At 34.0% G+C, this 7,213-nt stretch overlaps 1 long non-coding RNA gene across 2 annotated transcripts; it reads left to right on the top strand.

Annotated features, from left to right (window-relative positions):
- Positions 1-565: 565 nt before the first annotated feature.
- On the top strand, positions 566-4,251 carry LOC104117647 (uncharacterized). 2 transcript variants are annotated; one of them, XR_004512428.2, is made up of 4 exons: positions 566-840; positions 2,672-3,197; positions 3,479-3,583; positions 3,670-4,251. It is a non-coding gene; the product is annotated as an uncharacterized lncRNA (long non-coding RNA). The 2 variants fall into 2 exon arrangements; XR_004512429.2 differs by having other exon boundaries at positions 572-840; positions 2,672-2,947.
- Positions 4,252-7,213: the final 2,962 nt, after the last annotated feature.

The raw sequence follows: 7,213 nt of genomic DNA on the forward strand, positions 1-7,213 counted from the left end.
TGCAGAAGTGAAGTGGAAGCCTACACTTTCATGGGAACATGTGGAAGCTCCAAACTATGAAGTGTTAGACAGAGTATTCCTAACAAGTAACAACTAATTAGAACTAAACAAAATTACAGCAGTGTAAATCCTCCCGATCGAGAGATACATCATTGAATGAGATACTCCATAATTTTCTTAAAATGCAAATTAGAGCAAATATATTTTAATTAAACCTTTTGACTTTTGTAATTTGTAATAGAGGAAAGGTTTCTAATTAACAACCAATGCTTTAAGGGATCAGCTTGAAGAAATGTTTTAATTCACACTACAACAAATTTTGGCCTAAGACCACACTAATTTTAGACAACGCTCGGAAAACGTTGCCAATAATATCTATGGGAATGCTTTATAAGTGTAAACCTTTATTTTGATCTTTTGTCCACGAAAGTTTAAGCTAAGTTTCTAAAGTGTACTTTCTAAAGGTGAAGAAAACGCGTTTTAAGTATTGCCAAATCATAAAATATTTGGCAACACTTATTCACTTATATACCATGCTTTTAAAGCATGCTATCTTTTTAATCACAAAAATAACACTTAATAAGTGTGCTAAAAAATAAAGGAAACAATTTCATCAAAAATTTTCCTTCATTAGTTCTTTCAGTGAAAATTTTCCCTATTTTGAAAGGGCATAAGAAAGAACCGTGGAAATCTCCACCCTTTCTATAGACCCGTCAAAATCTCCATCTCCACCACTAAGTCGCTCGGTTCTACAGGTACCAAATCCAGCACCCCTGAAATTTTCTTCTCCATTGATCCAACACCTGCATCTAAGAAAGAGAAATTTTCAGCATTCAAAAGGTATAATTTGTTAATTAGAAATTATTTTATTTCTTTACATGTTCCTCTACAGCTTAAATCCCTTTGATTCTTATGGGTTTTAACTAAAATTTATCTTTATTAGGCTTTGTGGCTTCGATTGTTCTTTGTATTAGGGTTTTCAACTGGTAAATCAACTAATTATTTCATGAGTGGAATTTTTTTTAATTCACATTCCCCTAATTGAAGCCCAATTCACGTCACCTAGAAGATTGAAGTACGTTACCCTTCCCTGTAATTTTAAGCTTCTTCAAGAAGCAAAAGGGAATTTCTTGCATTTTCTTCTTGGGTTGTGTTGTTAAAGGTCACCTGGTACATAAAGGTTAGTGGGTTTCTCTTATTTTCTATTTTTTCTCAATTGGGTTTCTTAAAGTTTCTATCTTTTGACGTTCTTGATCCAAATTTGCATCCATGATAATTTCCTTCGCTTATTGCTGCATTGTTTATATAGAAAGTGAGTTTCTTTCTCTTGTTATGTGTTTTTCTCAATTTGGTTTCTTAATATTAATCCCAATTTGTATCAATTGATCATTTATTTTACTTATGGTTGCGTTGTTTATGCAATCTTCTCTATTTCCATTAGTTACAGAAAGCGAGTTATACAATTTTTCTAAATTGGATTTCTTAAAGTTTGTACCTTTTTGAATTTTTGACCCAAATTTGCATCAATTGATTATTTGTTCGTTATCAAGGGAAAAATAGGTGAGATTTCGAGAAAATAAATTGGGCATAACTTTGTTTGATCAACTATTCTTCACTCTCTCTAGGAGGAGCAGAGATGATGCTACAACATAATTATTTAATAAAATTACAACTTATGTTGTGTGTTTATATAGGTTTTCTTCTTTAGAGAGTATCAAATTTTAGGCTAGGAGCTGTATTCTGAGTTTGTTCGACTAGTTATCTGCTAATTGAATGTCTTTAATTCACATAGCCAGATAAATAAGATGCTCTTATATGGGCATTGAAAGATTAGTCATTGACATTTTGCGTTTCTGCATTTTCTGCACAGCGTTTCAGAAATTTCTACATTTCTGGACTGTTTTTTTTGCGTTTCTGCTAAGTTTTCTGCATTTCTGCACAGCGTTTTGGCAATTTCTGCATTTCTGCACAATAGTTTTGCGTTTCTGCACAGTTTTTCTGCATTTTCTCCATCTCTGCACAGCGTTTTGGAATTTTCTGCATTTATGGACAATGGTTTTTGCGTTTCTACGAAGTTTTTCGGCATTTCTGCACAGCATTTCGGTAATTTTTGCATTTCTGCATAGTGTGTTTGCATTTCTGCACAGCGTTTCGGCATTTCTGCGTAGTATTTCTGCAGTTCTGCATTTTCTTAACAGTGTATTTTCTGCACATTATTTCTGGGTTTCTGCACTGCGTTTCGGAAACTGCTGCATTTCTGGACAATATTTTTTGCGTTTCTGCACAGTTTTTCTGCATTTTCTATATTTCTGCACATCATTTCGGCAATTTCTGTATTTCTGCACAGTGTTTTTGCATTTATGCATAGTGTTTCTACATTTCTACAAATTATTTATGGATTTCTGCACAGTGTTCTTCATTTACGCATGGCGTTCCGGCAATTTCTGCGTTTCTGCTGCATTTCTGAATTTTTTGCTTTCTGCAGTGTTTCTGCATTCCTGTGCTGCGTTGCTATAGTTTCTATTTTTGCATAGCGGTTCTTTATTTCTGCAGTGTTTTTGCATATCTTCAGAACGTTTCTGCATTTCTACACATTGTTTCGGCATCTTTTGCTTTCTGTATTTCGGTATTTTCTAATTAATGTTTTTCCTCTTTATGAGAATGTTTTCAGGAGCAAAGAAAAAGGGTTTGAATCCAAATAAAGCTCAAAGTCCTATGAAGAAGATAAGCTTTGATTTTCAGTTTCGATCAAGTGCTGAATTGGCCAAGTAATTTCAGATTAAGAAAGAAAAACCAGCTCATGATAAGGAGTATAGAGTTGTGAAAGAGCAAGCACCAGTAGCTCATAAATGGAAGCATCTTATGCCCACAATATCAAATGCAAGAGAAGGACAGAGTAGATAAAGGTTAACTCAATCTAAGGAGTCCTTTCAACAACAAGGAAATGGTAAATTACCTATGCACAAATCTATGATGCAGTTGTCTTCCAAGGAAGTTCTTAACACTTCACATATGATTGGAAGAAGACAAGGAGAAGGAGAAATTTGCAAAAAAATGAAGAGGAAGTCGGTCTTATCGGCGACGAGTCTTGATCATTTTCTAGAAATTTGGTGCTAGGCCATGTGCAAATTAAATTATGAAAACAGGAAAAAATAAAATTGGAGGCATCGGATGAGACCTATTAATTTTGCAAGAGTGTGCGTGGCATCAGTAATATTTATTTGATACTTTGTAAAAAATATGACTTTCATTTCATTACATATTTTTTTAGAATACCTTGATGTTTGTTAGGGGTAAGGTCTACTCCTAACAAAGAGAACAACCTCTCTACTCCTCGGGGTAGGGGTAAGGTCTGCGTACACACTACCCTCCCCAGATCCCACTAGTAGAATTTTACTCGGTCGCCGTTGTTATTGTTGTTGTTGTTGTTATTGTTATATTGATGTTTGTTATTTATTTCTTCTAATATACTTTGTAGCGTACAAGTAAAGAGAACAACGAGGAACCATCAAAGTCTGAAATACTTATTGCAACTCATACAAAGCAAGGGAAGCAAGTTCATGAAGATGCTCAAATTGCAATAGTAAGCCATGTTGCAGCTAATATATTATGTGGGACTTAGATTCTTTATATGTAAAGTTTGTTCTCATAAATATTTCTTTGTGGTAGTCTGAACTTCAGAACCGTTAAAACTCTAGGGATACATCGGAGAAGCATTTAGTGCAGTGTTTGGAAGGGAGCAGCCTCGTCGAATATAGTGGTATGGTAGATCAGTGACAACAAGTTCTTTGAAAAAATATGAGGAAATCAGCAAGCTCCAACAAAAGCATAACAATGAAGTCTCTACTTTGAAAGAAGAAAAGCAGGAAATGAGAGAAGAAATGCAAGAATTGAGGCAATTATGTCATTGCTTCAATCTATTGGTGCAAAATAATCCTGTTCAAGATATACTAGCATTTGTTGGATCTAACCAACTTTCTCCGGTTGATGCAAGTAGCACACTCTTCTGGATCAACCCATGGTCCAATTCATGAAAATGTATTTAGACTCCACATTTCCACCAAACTTAAATGCTTTCTGCTTTGTATTCAGTTTATTGTCGAAATTTTTAGTCTTGAATTAGGTGATGTAGATCTTAGAGTCATTTTAGCCACTATAGAAAGATTAGCCACTAAATGTGGTGAGTTTCAACTTATTGTTGTCTTTGCTCTATTGTCCTTCGAGACGTCTGTTAACGGCCAGTTTGCAAGACGACCTGCAGATGAGAGTGGACTTTTGGTTGCCTGGTTCTTTCCTAACACCATATCTAAGAAACTAAATTATTTACCCTATGTTGATTAGGACAAGATAAGTTGAGTAGTAGTGTATCTTCTTTTGTCAACAAAATTATGTTTTCACTGTTCGTACTTTGAAAATAGGATCTAAAGGTTAAGAAATAATACTTCCACATAACATGCAACTATGTGGATCAGCTTTTGAGCACACTCATCAAAAGTCACATAAAGGATCAAAGTAAAACCAAATGTCGACTTCTTCTCTTCCTAAGCTTTTATAAAGTGAACTTGTAAATATAAGTTTTCATGTATTGCATGGTTACTCATTGTTCAATATTTATTTATATGTGACTGAAAAATTTGCAAAACATGGTGTTACTATATATTATCCTAGTCTTTGTTCTTCTTAACGAACGATTAAAGTTTAGTTTCTATATGATTATAATTTCTTTTTATGTGTAGGAGAATATGGGTGATGCAATTCAAAATGGTGGCAGAAAGTCAATTTGATCTTAATGTGAATGCGAAGAATTTTTGTATAATTAGGATGTCTAATATTCATGATACTATACGAATATATTCACTTTTGTAAAGTTTATTGTTAATGGGCATTTTGACTCATTGTTTTATTAGTAAGTGTATTCATTTGAATTTTATTTTAGTACTTATTAGCTAATTTAGTTCTTTATATCATCAAAATATATGATAATAATGCACATGCTTGAAATAACTGTGATCACACGATATATGCAAAATATAATTTTAAAAAAAAATTAAAATATAAATTGTATACCCTAGCCAAAATTACGCTTTAAAAGTGTGGCCATATATAAGCAAAGACTATGCTTTGTAAATGTTCCTTTAGAAGCCACGGTTAACAAGTGTGGCCTATAAGGTAACAAATACCATGCTTTTTAGAGTGTAGCTGTAAGTAGCGGTGGCAAAATGGTTAAAAAAAATAGTTAGCCACATATATTATCCACTAAAAAATGGGTTGAATAATAAACTTTTTAAAAATAGGTCAAATATGGATAAGAACCATATTATCCATTTAGAAAATGGATAACCAATGAGTTTAACTTTTACATTTGTAAAGTCTCAAATGGGGGTTCCTCAAGTTTGGGAAATTAGGAATTCTCCCAAAAGTGATCATATTCAAGAAGTGATGGATAATATGATTACCCATATTATCCACCGGTTAACCCTTTTTTATCCGTATTAAATATGGGTCGGGTCGGATAATTTATCCATTTTTTCAGTACCCGTTTTCAATCCGATCCATATCCGACCCGACCCGCCCGTTTGTCACTCCTAGCTGCAAGTAAGGCTGTCCAACGGGACGGGCCGTCCCGTCCCGTATCCTGTCTCGTTCTGTCCCTGACCACTTAAATCTAAATGGGATAGGCTCACGTTAAACGGTACACGGAATGGGACGGGATGCCCATTTCGGCCCGTTTATCCCGTCTCGTTTAACCCGTTTCCGTCCCGTCCCGCCTGTCCCACGTGTTTTTTTAAATTTTTTTTATTGTAATATAGCCGTTGGGCAACGACCTCCATTGCAAATTTAGTGCTTAATTTTTGTGTTTACTTTACTGGTTCTATTTTCGTATTTCATTTGTGTGTTTAATTTTTGTGTTAACTTTTTTAATTTAATTTTGTATTTTATTTGTGTGTTTAATTTTTTTGTTAACTTTTTTAATTTAATTTTATATTTAAATTATGGCACCTAAAAATGTATTTGGCCTATTTAAAAAAAGTAGTAAAGGTGATAGTAGTAGTAATCCTAATCCTAATCCTAATCCTAATCCTTTTCCAAGAATTAGAAAACATATAGATAAAATGACTCATGTTAATGAAACTTCATTTTTCCAACCCCCTGCATGTTATAATATTAATTTCGGAGAACAACTAGATCATGAAACTTTACAAACACAATTTGACAATGACATTTTTATTGAGGATGAAGAAAATGAGGAAGAAGAATTAGATAAAATACCCACTAGTCCCGCAACACAAGCTCCAACTCAGAGTAAATCTCAGTCTGGAGCTTTACCCCCGGCACCTCCTGTAAGGGGCAAGCCTAAGGGTGAACGTGCCAAAAATATCACTTGTATGAAATTTTTTTAAACATGATAAAGTCAATCAACGTGCTATATATGAAAAATATAAGCAACGATTCGTACACAAGACAAGTGGTGGGGCAGGGGGTTTAGCCAGGCACTTACTTAAGGAGCATAATTCTTTATGGATGCAAGCTCAAATAGAAGCCGGAAAAATTACATATCCTAGCACCGGTACTGGCGCTCCTAGTGGATCTGGCGGGGGTTCTAACTTTTTACAACAACAGACAACGTCCGAGAGAAATTATAGATAAGTTACAACGAAGCTATATAGGAGCTTACAAATATTAGTATGATAATTTGTAATTAGCTACTAAGAGGCCTAGATCAAATAGAACCCTTCCTAGAAGGTGGCTGCGTAGATTAGGTGCTTTTCAAAAGAATTATATTTGTATGTGAAATTTGAAACTTCTATTAATAAAATAAAAGGCTTTAAGCCTTGAATTATTTTTATGAATTGTCTTACACTCTTACTTAGTTACTTAATGGCTTGAAATTATATTAAATAAATTACAACTCTATTATAATTACTAAAATATTTTATTACAAGTATTTTTTTTAATATTTTATAATTCTTTACCTAGTTTCCTAATTTTCTTATAATTTATTAAGTTTTAAGTTTATTAAATAAGTCAAAAAACTAGTCGTTACCAAACTTAATGGTTAAATAAATATATTTTTTTTAAATCAGCCCACTTAAGGCCCGCGAAACCGTCCCGTCCCATCTCGTTTGTTAGCGGGATGGGATGGGCCTACCGTTTCGTCCCGTTTAGGCCCGTCCCGTCACCGTCCCGACTAAATATCGTCCCTTCCCGTTGG

This window comes from Nicotiana tomentosiformis, chromosome 1 (genome assembly GCF_000390325.3).
Source record: "Nicotiana tomentosiformis chromosome 1, ASM39032v3, whole genome shotgun sequence".
Classification (NCBI taxonomy): domain Eukaryota; kingdom Viridiplantae; phylum Streptophyta; class Magnoliopsida; order Solanales; family Solanaceae; genus Nicotiana; species Nicotiana tomentosiformis.